We start from the raw sequence: 15,803 nt of genomic DNA on the forward strand, positions 1-15,803 counted from the left end.
ATACTACAATGGGATGCAGCAGCTCCTTAAGAAGGAAAGGAAGACGACTTAAAAGAAAGCTGAAAGCAAAGAAGACTTGAAACCCAGATGGAAGGAAGTGTGGTTGAGTGCTTGCACTTACTTGTCTGACAAAATCATAAGATATGTGCAATTAAAAAAAATGGGACAATCAAATGGCAATCTGGCCACATGGCTTGCAGAACCAATATATCTCCCTTTCAAGGCTGGAAAGGAAATCTGCCTCCACCTTTGAAAAAAATGGCCGAGAGACATTTCTTTCAAACTCAAGTTACAGCTGTTCTGTGAACTCCATTGGCTAAGACTGCTGCCTGACTGGCTGCAGCCACTACCCCCCACAAACTTCCAAAGAGTATTATTTTAAAACACAAAAAGTCACTAGACGTACCTCCCTAATGCCTTCATGCCAGTCTTTTCCTAATAAAAGTAGCAAAAAAAAATGCTACTCACATTTTTGCTGCTCACATGCTGTTCTATTCCATTCTTTGGAACTCAAGAGAGACCCCACAATACTACATGATACTTGTAACTCTTCAAGAAGAGCTAAATAGTTTGGTGCCTACGTAATGTTTTCAAATCTCTTGACCATACTTAAGTTATCTAGAGTGACCCTCTTGCTCCTCCCTTGCTTCCACCCTTCAGGCTTGCATCTCTTCCCTTCCCCTCCTTAAAATTCCCTCCTTTCCCTTCTGAGCAAGAACTACATCCATACTAAGCTGTATTTAAGCAATCATACTGGCTGTGAGGAAAAACATCTCAAAATTCCATAGTGACAATGTCTTTATATAACACCCTCCAAAGGTTTATACTACTTGCAAGCTTTAGATTTTCTTAGAAACATTCATCAGGCACAAGGTTTGAAAGCTAAGAAAAGAAAGAATTGGAGGAAGGACCTGCACTTTACAGCCAATGTGTGTCAATTTCTTTAATAAAGAAAATGTAAGTCTGTGTACAAATAGAATCAAATCGACTACAGAGAGATATCAGATACAAATGTACACTTCTCAAAATTTTCTGAGGAGAGACATCATTGAAGTTTTCAAATCAGAAACAGAATGAACATTTCAGATAGAAGTTGATTTAAATCTTGTTAAGAAACTAATAGTTTTTGACTTGGTCCAGATTCAATATTGATGGTATGAAATCCATAACCACCTTGAAATTTGCTAGTTTCTGATATGTACTGATTTGAAGATGTTGCTTTGTTAACGCTTTCAGATAGCAAAGTCAAGTAGAAAGAATGATACATGATTTACAGGAACATACCTTCATTTAAAGGCTTTCTCTAAAATCTAAATATATTTTAATTTTTATTCTATTAAATCTAGAAGCCTTTTCTGTCCCCTTCCAGCTGAATATCTATCAAATATTGAAGAATCTGTTCAAAAATTTTAACTGCTGCCTATTTCCTCCTTTCCAACCACTTTACCATTGCAACAAAAGTCAAACCTCTGAATATGAAGACAAACTAAAACTGTATGTGAATATTATGTTTAGACTGATAAATAAGATGCTCAGAAAACATCTTGATACTGTGTTGTGATTCATTTGTTCTAAATGAAAGCATCAACAGCAACTCATCCGCAAGGGTGCTGTACAGCTTAATTAACAGTCACAGCATTATTATTGGCGCTGTTATTGCTATTAATATATCTTTAGTCAAGATGGTCCTTGCATGAGGGACATGGAGAGTACAGTAAGATTAAAAAGCCAGCAGGAGGAAAGGGAGATATAAATGCAGCAAGGGATGAATTGTGAGTATAAATGTGGTTCCATTTCTTAGACTTCATTTGGGTTTCCACAAATAAGAATTAACTGGTGGCCCTTTCTGCTCAGAGACTCAAAGTGTTTATTAATGTTTACCACAAGGAACCTTGCAACAATTCTATTTATTGGGTGCATCACTTCAGAACCTCAGAAGGCAAAAGCTGAGAGGCAGCTCTTTCCAGGAGGTTGAATGTTTGAACAGCAATTCTTTTCAAGGTCTTTAGGATCCAAGGTCAAGATAAGGAAAGATAATCCCAAAAATTACAGTAAAATAATGGGCAATAAGCCACAAGCAGAATTTATCTTTTCAGATACTTTATACCGCTGATATGCATTCTCCCGATTAGCTCAATGTTAAGTCAGCCTTTTATCCTTCCGAGGTTTGTAAAATTTGATTTGATTGATTTGATTTGATTATATTTATATGCTGCCCTTTTCCGCCGAAGGGGACTCAGGGCGGCTCACAATTCAAATCAGGGAAGGGGGGTACAGACAAAAAATAAAAGACAAAACATAACAATACATAATTTAAAAACACACAACAGTCATACCATTCAAGATGGGGGCAACAGCTCTTTAGCCCCAGGCCTGTCGGAACAGCCAGGTTTTAACGGCTTTGCGGAAGGCCTGGAGGGTGGTGAGGGTTCGAATCTCCACAGGGAGTTCGTTCCAGAGGGTCGGAGCAGCCACAGAGAAGGCTCTCCTCCGGGTAGTCGCCAGTCGGCACTGGCCGGCGGATGGAATTCGGAGGAGGCCTAATCTGTGGGATCTAATCGGTCTAGTGGAGGTGATTGGCAGCAGGCGGTCTCTCAAGTACCCAGGTCCAAAATGAGGACCTAGATTGTTGGGGGCAATATGCTGACTGTAAAACCACTTAAATTGGGCTGTAAAGCACTGTGAAGCAGTATATAAGTAAGTGTTATTGTTATTACTATTGCATCTCAGCAAACTCTAAAGCAGTTCTACTCCCCTTCAGTGTGCTTCTAGACAATGTGTGCCTCTTAAACCATTTCACAAAATCTACAAAAGATCCAATGACAAAATATCATCCAATGACATTTTGCTACTACATGTAACCCTCCCATCTTTCATCGTTTTTCATTCTGGATAAAACCTGTAGCAAAAAAAAAAAAAAAAAAAAAGGTAATAACTGAGTACTGTTTTTTGACTGGCAGCATTGGAAGCCTTCCAACAAGACTTGGTTCAAATAACACATTAAGCAAACCGTATTATGACTTAGCCCAGAGTGTTAAACCTGCCAATATGTACATCAATGATAATGCTACTCCTGCACTGAAAAACATATTATGAGTGCAACTGACAGAGAGAAACATTAAAGTGAGTTGTTCATGAAAATGTAGTGTAAAGCTATCCCTCACCAATGGTTTGATCAAATATACATGAACACTGTATAATCTAAACCACTCTATCATACAAAGAAAGCTTGTTGCTAGCCCAGAAATGTTCTACACCTTTGGATGCTCCTGGGTAGTGCCAAGTTAGAACACAAAGTTTAATATCAAACAATAACAGTGTAGCAGAATCATCTAAACTTGCTGTTATAAATATAACTGAAATATCTATGATCCAATAAGATGAGTTAGGTGTGACAAAGGTGGCGGTGTGATTCAATAAATATGAAAAACATATGGGTTTTTTTTATCCTCAACCCACATTCATTAATACAGAGAAACTGAAAAAAGTGATATTGTTCCAGATGTCAAAGAATGCTGTCAGGAATGTATGATCTATCTGTTTTGGTAAAAGCAATATTTTCAACTAATCAAATGATGTTACCTTGTCAAAGAGATTGAGATATTATTGTAAGATATTGTATTGTTCATATTACAGTTCTGAATTCATTAGTAAACCAATAACCAATAACTATTGTTAAATATAAAATATAAGGTAGATTTCTTTTTTCTTCTTTCTTAGTTTGTATTTTTCAATTTCATTTTCTTTTTAAGATTAAAAATGTTTTGTTAATAGCAATAGCACTTAGCCTTATATACCACTTCACAGTGCTTTACACCCCTCTCTAAGCAATTTACAAGGTGAGCATATTGCCCCCAACAATCTGGGTCCTCGTTTTACCAACCTCAGAAGGATGGAAGGCTGAGTCAACCTTGATCCGGTGAGAATCGAACTGCCAAACTGTATATGCATAAACTATATAATTTTTTTTTAAGTAAACTCTTCCAAATACTCAATTTCTTATTATAAACCCTAATTTCCACTTTCAAAGGTGAGAAAAGTACAAGATGTTTTTCAAGAAGCCAAGTTAGAGAACACAACCAAGGTTTTTTATTAAAGGCAATGTCTCTTTTGAATCAAGGAGCTTCCTAGCAGTTTCATTTGGAGCTGAAACCTTTTTCCATTCACATTCTACAGCCTGCTGGCCCTTAGGGGACTCACCCTTTGGTCCTGTGATGTGATAGGCAGAGAAAATCTCTCCATGTTGCCTTTGGTATTTGCTATCTATTCAGGAGGTCTTTTGTACAGGTTTCCCAAAGCTCAGAGCTGGGAAAGGGATGATAGAATGAGGGCTAAACAGGGAACTCAAAAGAAGGAACTTTCGTTGCTCAAAAGAAGGAACAACAAGCCATGAGATGGGAAGCTGATCCCATCATAGGTTAGAAGACACAAAAAGCCTCTTACAAATGAAGATGCATCTCCTGGTCTGTATAATGTTTCTCTCTCTCTCTCTCTCTCTCTCTCTCTCTCTCTCTCTCTCTCTCTCTCTCTCTCTCTCTCTCTCTCTCTCTCTCTCTCTCACACACACACACACACACACACACACACACTGAACAAACATATTTCTTTCTTTCAACGCTTTATTACCACTTCACTACTTGCCACATCACAAATTACAATTTTTAAATATCAGAATTAAAAAATAATTAAAAAATCAAAATTGTTTAATGTTTCCTTTAAAAAGATAAAAGTTCCACTCGCATATATGTGCTAGTTATTCTCGACTCTAGGGGGCGGTGCTCATCTTCATTTTAAAGCCGAAGAGCCAGTGCTATCCGAAGACATCTCTGTGGTCATGTGGCTGGCATGACTAAACGCCAAAGGCACATGAAATGCTGTTACCTTCCCACTGAAGGTGGTCCCTATTTCTTCTACTTGCATTTTTAGATGCTTTCGAACTGCTAGGTTGGCAGAAGCTGGGACAAGTAACAGGAGCTCACTCTGTTACGCAGCGCTAGGGATTTGAACTGCCGAACTGCAGACCTTTCTGATGGACAAGCTCAGCGTCTTAGCCACTGAGCCAACAAGTCCCTACTAATGTTTGCTTTAGAACACAATACTAATTAAGCAACCCTGAAAGAAAGCCTCTTGAGGAACAAAAGCCATGGTTGGTCAGTGGTTGCTAAGTGTTGAAGAGTGAGCCCTAAAGCTAGATCTTTGCTGAATGCTGTAAGATAATGTGGTGCCAGCCTGGTTCCAGGGAGTGGGCATTCCAAACCTGGAGTGCCACAACATAAAGAGCCCCCTGCTTTGTCCCTTCTAGAATACTTGCATGTTTTGCTGAGACAGACCCACATCCAACACTTATAGTTGGAAAAGGAGGTCAGAGCGGAGACTGTGGTGGCCGAGCCGTCCTATGCCAGAAGGGTCACAGTCAGCAGACTAAACACTCCAAGCCACTAATACCTCCTGAGTCTCATATGACATAGATTAATCCCAGAGTAAACCACAGTTTTGCACTTGCTCCTACTGGCAGACCACAACCCACACAGAATCAGAGGCCTACCTAATTCTCAAAGTTGCAAACAGCCAAAAATACCAAGGCTCTGTTTGGTCAGGATTCGTCTTCAGTATTGATTCACTCATGCTTTCTGATTCAAGTGAATCAGCGCCAATCCCAAATCTGCAGAAGATTTCCCCACAAAGCTTTATCTGAAAGATTATCATCAGCTCTATTAACAGAATAAATACAATAACAGAAGCTTTCTTTGCAGCCATTTGGCCACAGCTATAGATGCTATTAAACATTTTCCAGTAACAAAAATTAAAGAGATTCCACATTCTGCTCTTGATTACTGTACCCAGGAAGCTATATGTAAATAGTGTTAGTCTAAGCCAGTGGTTCTCAACCTGTGGGTCGGGACCCCTTTGGGGGTTGAATGCCCCTTTCACAGGAGTCGAATGCCCCTTTCGCAGGGGTCGCCTAAGACCATCAGAAAACACATATTTTCGATGGTCTTAGGAACTGAGACATCAATTTTATGGTTGGGAGTCACCACAACATGAGGAACTGTATTAAAGGGTCGGGCATTGGGAAGGTGGAGACCCACTGGCCTAAGCAATCCCTCTGAGATAATCAGCTACAGACAACATGGCTTTGGTGGTGTTGTATTCCCTTCCTTTTTACCAAGTTTTTCCCCTCTCTCCCTCTTTTCCAGGAGTCCCAAAGGAGTTTCCTTTTCAAGAGGCAACTGAACTTTCTGGTTTTTCTTTAAAGACATTTCACTTCTCATCCAAGAAACTTCTTCAACTTTCCAGGTATCCGCTTTCTCTCTCTCTACACCCCCTCCCCCGAAAAATATATATCCTATTTTCTATTTCCTCCACTGCAAAGACAGAAAACTGCCAGGAGAGGGCCATTGCCAGAGGTAGTCACCTGCAGAGGATTTCCAAAACTGGCCATATGTCCCATAGCATATACCCATGATGGCAAACCCATGGCATGCGTGACACAGGTGGCACGCAGAGCCATTTGTTAGGGTATGGAAGGTGTTGCCCTGTCAGCTCCAGCACACATGCGCGTGCTGGCCAACTGACTTCACCCTTCTTTTTCAGCCATTTTTCACCCTCCGGAGGCCTTCCTAAAGCCTCCAGAGGGCAAAAAACAACACAACACGCAAACTGGAAGTTAGGGAAAGTCACTCCAGAGGGCAAAAAACGGCCCTAAGGGCAACCCAGTTTGCACCTAGGCCCGTTCTTCACCCTCCGGAACCTTCAGGAGGCTTCCCCAGAAGCGGGGGGAGGGCGAGGGTTGCACACATAGCATTATGAGTGTGGGCATGCCCACACACGATTCCCCTGCGCTCCCCTTGCTTTTGACATGCGATGGGAAAAAGGTTAGCCATAACTGGCATATACTGTCTTACTAACAAACTCTACAGGAACAAGGAAACTGATTAGGTAGAATCACATAACAAAAAGACATTGCTGTCAAACAGCAGATACATGTGGATACAGAGCAGAGGCTAATACTGCAATATCAATACAAATTGCTTAGGGCTCCCTCAAATTTGTTGATTAGTAAAAATGCATTTTTTTTCGAAGCATCACCTTAGTAAGTCAAAATATTGCAGGGGTAGCCAAATACTTTATGTCTAAGATGTTATAGTTCTGGCTTCTAATCTTTAAAATAGCTGTAAGAATGAGGCAGGCAGACAGGTAGGCAGGCCGAGAGATGATCAGTCAGATACAGAAACTACAGGGACTAAAGTTCAGGTACAGAAAATGATGATCTAAGATATCCTATAGGAGAGAATATGCATGTTCATTTTTTCTTAATGCAATGCTTAATGCTAAATATATTATCATTAATTATAATTGCTAATCATATGCAATGCTTTGGACTGAATGAGAAAAGGTGTGTTAAAGTAAGTACAGTAGTCCTCAACCTATAACCACAATTGAGCCCAAAATTTATGCTAAATGAGACGTTTTTGCTTCCTATGTTAAGTGAGTTTTTACGACATTTCTTGTCACAACTGCTATGTGAATCACTGCAGTTGTTAAGTTAGTAACATGGTTGTACGAAGCTCTGGAAAGCACATGTCCTTAAAATATACAGTTCTACTCAAATTTTGGTTATTTTTACGGCATATTCATGTTGAATAGTAAAAAAATGGTGCCACTACCACCCTCTGAGATTTTTTATTTGTTTGTTTTTAATCTCCCATTCCTGGTTTATCCTAAATGTCTCTCATTCAGGTATTGGGCAAATTTAACTCTCAGCTTCTCAGACTAGAGGCCAACCAGGTTCCATGATAAACTCTTGATGTTACCGCATTCTGTCATAAAACCATCTTAAGGATTACTGGAAGAACAATTACCTCAGACAAGACGAAAGTGTGTTTGAAAATCGTACCATTATGGTCTACTATTTTAAATCAGAAACAACAAAGCGGGGGTATTTAAAGCGAATGTTTGAACACTGAAAATAATTTATCCAGACTCAAACATCACTGAACAATGATTAGCAGATCAAAGGAAATTCATTACCAGAAATACAATATTCAGAGAAGCAGAAATGAAGAAAATTAAGAAAAATAGTGAAAATGATTAAACTCAGATAACAACCACTGGATATATAAAAGAAGCAGATGATATGAACTACATAAATGATAACTTAGAAGTAATCACAGAACCAGTACAAACCAGTTCTCAAACAATCTATGATCCTACCCCACAACATGAAAAATAAAAAGAGAAGATTATAGCATAAGCAGAATTACCATTAGACAAACAAATATTGACAGTACTGAAAAATGCCCCAAATGTTCTGGTACTTATAATGAAAGATATGAAAAAGGTTTAAAATAACATCTATAAAACAGACCAATCATGTTATCTATGATATAGCGGAAGAACAGAGTATTAAAATTACAAAACCAAAAGTAAAGTCATATTCAATCCCAAAGTGGAAGGTCACACTGGAGACCAAGATAAAGGAACTGAGATGAGATGCAAGTAATTTATAATTAAAAAAAAGAAAAACAACACAAAAATTGAAGAATGAACAGATCAGGAGAAGCCTAATAAAAAAAATATTGGCTTAGCACCAGAAAAATTGAAGAAACTTTGAAAATCATAAAGCAACAAATAACATTACTAGCTGGGAAAATTGAATACTACGAGGTATGAATCATTCAATTTAAGCAAAATCAGCTATTTTAATCAGACCAGAGGTGATTCTGCAAAAAGTATAAACAGCAATAGAAATTCTGAAAATGGAAAACCAAACAAAAAGAAAACAATCCAGTTTTAGAAAGATCTATAGAAAACTCAAAAACACTACAATAAAAATGCTCGATGGATTAAAAAAATTGAAGATAGAAGACTTAATAATAATAGCAGAAACAGTAAAAAAATCAAATGAAAAGGATTAAGGATTAAAAACTGGACACCTTCCTTGAAATGACCAACCACATGGCTTTTGGCTCAAGTATCTGACTGGTTTATATCCAATTATAGCTAAAGAGCTTAATGAAGTATTGCATAAAGGAGACATCAGTGACTGGTTCATAACTGACAAAATGTATCTGATTCAAAAAGATATAATGAAAGAGACAACATCAAAAAATTATAAACCAATAACAGGTTTGCTACAAAGTTTATATTATTCCCAGACATAATCACGGATAAACATTCAGGATTATTTACAAAAAAATAACATCCTCCCAGGAGAAAAGAGGAAATAGAAAAAGCAATGGTATAAAAGATCAACTTTTGGTTAATAAAATTATTCAGGAGAATTGCAAAAGCTGAAAAACTATTTTACATATTATCTAGATTGATTATAAAAATGTTGGATCATTAAATCTCTGGGGAAAAATTGTATCAGTAAAAACTTTAGACTACAGAAAAAATAATGAAGCAGTGGAACACAGCATTTCCAACAAGCAGTGGTTGGAAATGAAAAACATGGGTTGTTAACATTAGGAGAGGCATCTTCCAGGGTAACTCATTGTCACCCTTTTATTTGTGATAAAATATTATTATTTGTCATTGGCATAATCCTACTTTCAATGACTTCAAAGAAAACAACTCTTGGCTATCAAATAGCAAAAAAATGCTAATAAAATCTCACATCTGCTTTATATGAGTGATTAAAAGCTTCCTAGAAAATCAGAAATCAAAATTCAGTCATAGAATTCACTCTTAGAATTTCTAGTATAAATATAGCAATGTGATTTGGCCTAGAGAAATGTGCTACAGTAGCAATAAGGTGGAGTTAAAATCACAAATGCTAATGGGTTGAAATGCTGAATGGCCAAACCATCAGGAACCAGCAGGATGGAGCCTACAAGTAAAAATCTGGACGTTTTATAGCTGATTAACATCAAGCACCCACAAGTTGGAAATGTGATTAGTATCCAAAGAGTTAGAAAAGTGCTAACAAAACAAAATTATTAGACAAACTTGAACAGAAAACGCACCATCAATATATGGGCCACATCTGTGGTACAATACACTGCTGGAGTAATTAACTACACACAAGCTAAATTGGACAATTTGGACTAAAAAACAAGAAAGGTAATGACTATTCACTATGTATTATATTCTATCCCCCAAAATAAGACATCCCTGGATAATAAGCCCCATAGGGCATTTGCACGCATGCACTAAAATAAGCCCTCCCTGAAAATAAGCCCTCCCTAAAACATAGCAGCAGCTTGAGGTGCCTCTTGCACCTCAAAAATAATAAGCCTCTTGCACCTCAAAAATAATAAGCCCTCCCTGAAAATAAGGCCAAATGCTTATTTCGGGGGTCAAAAGAAAATAAGACCCTGTCTTATTTTGGGGAAAACATGGTATTGAAATTGATAGACTATAACTGCACCACAGAAATGGAGGCAGAGATCTACTTCAGGTCAAAAAAAACTTTTGAGAAAGAAAAGCTTGCTGATAACATAAAAGACATCAAGAACAAACAGTGATACAAGTTAAAAATTGGAACTTACTGAATGTGTAGGAAACAAAACAAATATCAAAATAATGTAATAAAAATAAGAATAGAACAGAATGCTGGCAAAGAAAAGTATTATATGGTCAATTTTTACTAAAGGTAGAAGGGAAAGTGGCTTACAACTGAAATGTTAAAAAAGAAAATAGAGGATTTTGGTTGCTCAAAAGCAAGCTATTCGAATTAATGCAATCAAAGCCAAAATTGTAAAACCATCAAATTCAAAGTACAGATTATACAAAGAGGCAGACGAAACAGTAAATCAAATACTCAGCTCCTCCAACAAGATTGCACAAATGGATTATAAGCAACATAACACAGTTGTCAAAATGATTCATTAGAGCATCTGTAAAAATTACCATGTTCCCTCCCTTACTTTCCCACTATTTTTTTGTATTTTATATTATAAACTAATAAAAAATATGTGCCAGTAATGAGAAATTGGTGGCAAGAGTTGTGTAGATCATTTATGTTAAGGGGATAGTGGAATAAAAACAAAAAGTTGGAAATGATCAGAAAACATCCAAGATCTGAAAATTGAAATTGAGAGATTATGGCATAAACCAGATGTGGTAATCCCATTGATTATTGGCACACTAGATAATATCTTAGACAGGACATAGAAATGTTACTGGCAAAAAATTCCATCTCTCAGTTACCAAAGGCCACACTACTTGAATCCACAGATGTACTATGCTGATACATTATGACATAATATGTTTTTGGGAAGAATTCTATGTGTATGAAGGCCAATAACATCTAAAAGAACTTGCAGCTGGCAGTATATATTATAAAATAATAAAAATTGGATAGCACTTTAAAAAACCTGTGTATTGGTAACATTTCTCTGTCAATTATAGAACGCCACTACTTGGATTCGCACATATACCAAACTATGCCAATAAAACGACCCAGGTTCTTGGGAAGAACTGGATATTTATGAAGGCCAGCACCAGCTAAAAAACTGGCATTGTGACTTCATATTGCTGCAAACGATTAATAGTTATTTTAATAATAATGGGTTAATAATAATTATTAATAGCTGTAGCACTTAGACTTATATACCGCTTCATAGTGCTTTTACAGTCCTCTCTAAGCGCTTTACAGAGTCAGCATATTTTCCCCAACAATCTGGGTCCTCATTTTACCCCCTTGGAAGGAGGGAAGGCTGAGTCAAACATGAGCCTGGTGGGATTCGAACTGCCGAACTGCAGCTAGCAGTCAGCTGAAGTAACCTGAAGTATTGCACTCTAATCACTGTGCCACCTTGGCTCATAATAATTCGTTGAAGTAATAACACTAGGTGCCATCCCAAATAAAATCTTGGAAGGTACTTAGAAATCCTGTACATGGACAAAATTGATTGCAAAAGGCCACACTGCTTGGATTAACATGCATACTGTACATATACATTATGACATCTTAAGTTCTCAGAAGAATTTGATGAGAATGTCAACAGCAGCTAAAGAACTGGCAGCTGTAATTTCACATTGTTGTGAACAGAGAATAACAGTTATTTTTATTATTACAGTTTCAGAACCATTGAAACATGTTCCAGCTTTGAGAAGGAACATATCCAGAGAGATGAATGAGCAGAGACCAAAGGCATGCCATCTTAAAACACAACTTATTTAACAATGCTGATTTGGAAGCAACTGAAAAGCAAACAACTCAAAATTCAGATTTATTCCAATAAACTACCAATAAAAATACCACTTTACGGAGTGAGTAACAGATAATGGAAAGTAAAGAGATCACTGATGTTAATTGAGGAGAAGGAGGAGAAGAGAAGGAGAAGAAACTGAAATTGCTATAGAACTGCAAGCACTGTTGGTTAATCAAGAACTAGTTGGGAAAATCAAGGAGAAATGAAAGCAGCTGGAAGAATATGCTTGCCAGAATTGAAACAAATCAACAAGAAAACTTTGGCTAAAACACTGGAATATTAATGAAGTTGTTAACATTATTCCAACTGAAACATTGGCTCAAATGAATCAACTGATACATACCACAGCCTATATAAACACTAATGATTTTGGGCATAAAACATGAAGGAATTAAGTTACCAATAAATAAAAACATCAATGGAAAATGAAATTGGAATTGAGGATAAATTCACGGCAATTTGAACACTTCAAAGAATTTGAAGCTGGGAACCTTGAAAAATAAGAAAATCAAAACTAATCTATGTGAGAAATACAGCCTGGAGAGGAAGGGAACCCCAAAGTCTGTAGAACAATTGAAACAAAGAATCAGGGCTTTTGAAGAGAAGATCAAGTGATTAACAACTGAATAATTCAATTGCAGCAGCATTTGCAGTTTACTTTAGAGCAAATCGACATAAATTCTACAAAACCTTGAAAATTGGAAAGGACCAACTACATATAATGGAAAAAACTGACAAAGAGGCCTTCAATTTTTGGAAAACTTTGTATGAAAACAAGAGGAGTCACAATAGGGAATGCAATATGGATCAAGCAAGTTGAAAATGCAGCGGAAGTACTCCATATGGAAGACATCGGGATAACTGAGGAAACAGTATGAAGGCAATCAGAGGTGGTCAAAAACTGGAATACTGCTGGATCACATGAGTTCTGCGAATTCTGGCTTACATCACTGACAAATCTACATTTGAGTTTGCCAGACCGGATCAGTAAGACTTTGGGAGCACCAGAAAATTAAAATTTAAAAATGGCTAACAACTGGAAAGTCCTTGGTTAAGACTTGAATAATTAAGTTTCCATCAATCTTAGATTGTGGATTGAACTATAGATTGCACTTAATCCCATTTGTTAGAGATTTAAAAAATGATATGTAAAGGCACTTTTACTAGAAAGAAGATGGCTAATAAAAAACTATCGCAAAAGAAACCCTTGGAATTTTAATTTCTTCTATCAAACAGAATTAATAGGCATAGTCCCTGGTCACCTGTCTCCTCAGCCCCCCTCCTTTATTATTTTTTATTTTATTAGTTTATAATATAAAACACAAAAATACAAAAGCAAGTATTAGGAAAAATAGGAGAGGGAGAAGGGAAGGGAAAAATGTAAAGAAAAAGAAGGAAAAAGGAAAGAAAAGCCATCGACTTCCAACTCCTTTTGGTGCAATAGAATAAGGTAATAACATCAAACCTCATCTTTTTTATTTTTACAGAATAGTATATGGGTGTCAAACTCAATTTCGTTGAAGGCCGCATCAGGGTTGTGTTTGACCTCGGGGGTGGGGGGTTTCCAGGTTGCATGGCCAGCTCGATGTCACGTGTCGGGGGGGGGCACCTGTGGTGGCTGGGCAGGGCTGGGGGGAATCATCCTGCAGCCCTTTGCAAGTGAAAAGGAAGCTCAGTAGCACAGTGCATGGCCCTCCCAAGCTCCATTTTCACTGACAGAGGCACCATGGACCTCTTCTGTTTCCTAAGCGCCCCATGGCCCAGATCCGCCCTGCAGGCCTTGAGTTTGACACCCCTGGAATATTATAGAGTATACAGTCATTTCTATAACAACAAATCTACCTAATTGATAGCCTCAGCCCCCTCCCCCTCCTTGAACTGATCAGCAGGCTCTCCCATTGGCCAATAAAAAGTTTGTGTTTTTCTTGCTGCACTTTCATTCTGAGGCAACAAGCTTTTTTGAAACAAATGAGCATTATGCCATAACATTTATTTGCTTGCTTGCAATCGCTGACCAGCAAAGTAGCTACAACATCAAACCAAAACATTAAAAAGGCTCAAATACAATAAGAGCCATAAAACCACCATATAGAACTGTTAATTAAAATTTGCATATATAAGAAATAAAACAAAGAAAAATAAAATAGATAAAATTAAAACAATAAAAGGACTTCCTGGTGACATTATTTCAAGATTAAGATACCTTGAGCCTTCTTATGACAATGGCTACCAATAAGATTGGCAACTCTATCCACACAGGAGAGAAAAAGGGAGAGCTACAGTATTCAGAAATATTCACATCATCACAAGGGCAAAGTCACATGAAATTGTGGTCTGTGAGAAAACAGCATCGCTGGGGTTTTGTTTTGATGCTGCACACGAGACCACAGGCATGTGAGACAAATTGTGACATAGCAATGATAGAAAAGAAAATCTTGGCCATGAGCCAGGTAGATATCCTTTATGTCCATCCGCATTACTATCCTTTCTTGAGCTCCCGTGTTCAGTCTTTCTTCTACAATCACTGCATTTGTAGTTAAACTGTAACGTCTCCACACCAGAAGAAAAAGAAAGCTTTATATCATAGGAAGTTGACATTTTTATTGGCCCAGGAAGGAGAGAAGGAGAGAGAAAGGAAGAGAAAGGATGCAATACTGGAGAATTCACGCAGAAACATCTGTCATGGGTCGGCTTCGGAATCATCATTTTGCTGTCACTTTGAGACCTTTGCTCAGTATCCATTTTAGACTTAATTTCAGAGCTCATCCCAGTGGCCTGGGCAGCAAGATTTGTCTTCACGCCATATGCTCTTTTTGTCTTAACAGAAGTATAACACATAACGAATTACTCAGGTAAGTTTTCACTAGGCTGGCAGTGCTGATTGCCTACGGAATGCAAAGGATCATTACAGTTCTTACTGCTTAGGTAAGCCATAGGTGACTCGTTCTCAGGAGACATGAGGCATACTTGCCAAGACATGCTAAATCTACAGATACACACAGAGCCAATCTAGAGAGGCAGCTTGCGTGAACACCCCGTGGGAAGATGGCAAATGAAAAAACAGCAGCTGGTGTGCAAAAATAAACTTTTTGGCACTCAAAGCAGAAGGGTGTACCGCATGTCTGCTTCCCAAATTTACCAGCCCGTCTAGTTCTTTTGTAAGCGGCTTCATCCCTGACCTTTGGGGCTGATGTAACCTCTATCCATCCTAGCCGCCTCCAGACTGGAGCAGACCTATCATTTCTCCACCTCCCTCCTACCCATCCTTCTCAATAGGACTCTGCACCTTGTGACACAAATCATACTCCAGTCGGTAGCCATGGCCATCTTACTGTCGTTTTCAGTTCCTGTGAACTTTAACGAGAAAATGGGAAGGAGGACCGGAGCCCTAGAAAGCAAAGCAATAGCCAGCAAGGGCTGCCGTCACTGGCATAATGCTTTAAAAAAGGAGACATAAAGGATGCTGCCTCCACTGAATGGAAACGGGATTACTTAGTTCCATAGTTCATGCATATAAATATATGTGATTTCTAAAGAAGGGTTATTCCAAAATCATTGGCGCTCGTCTCTGACTTTTCAGGGAATGCCAGGATCTTCAATGCACCATATGTATGCAAATCACATTTATTACCATCAGGATAC

The 15,803-nt window shown here is 38.0% G+C and overlaps 1 protein-coding gene across 3 annotated transcripts in view; it reads right to left on the reverse strand.

The window, feature by feature from the left end:
* PLXNA1 (plexin A1) overlaps window positions 1-15,803 on the reverse strand; it is a 380,392-nt gene that overhangs the window by 342,164 nt on the left and 22,425 nt on the right. The gene's annotated exons all lie outside the window — the stretch shown is intronic.

The sequence above is a fragment of the Thamnophis sirtalis genome, unplaced genomic scaffold, assembly GCF_051295495.1.
Source record: "Thamnophis sirtalis isolate CommonGarterSnake01/CBP01778 unplaced genomic scaffold, rThaSir2_p1.2 scaffold_3, whole genome shotgun sequence".
In the NCBI taxonomy this organism is placed as follows: Eukaryota; Metazoa; Chordata; class Lepidosauria; order Squamata; family Natricidae; genus Thamnophis; species Thamnophis sirtalis.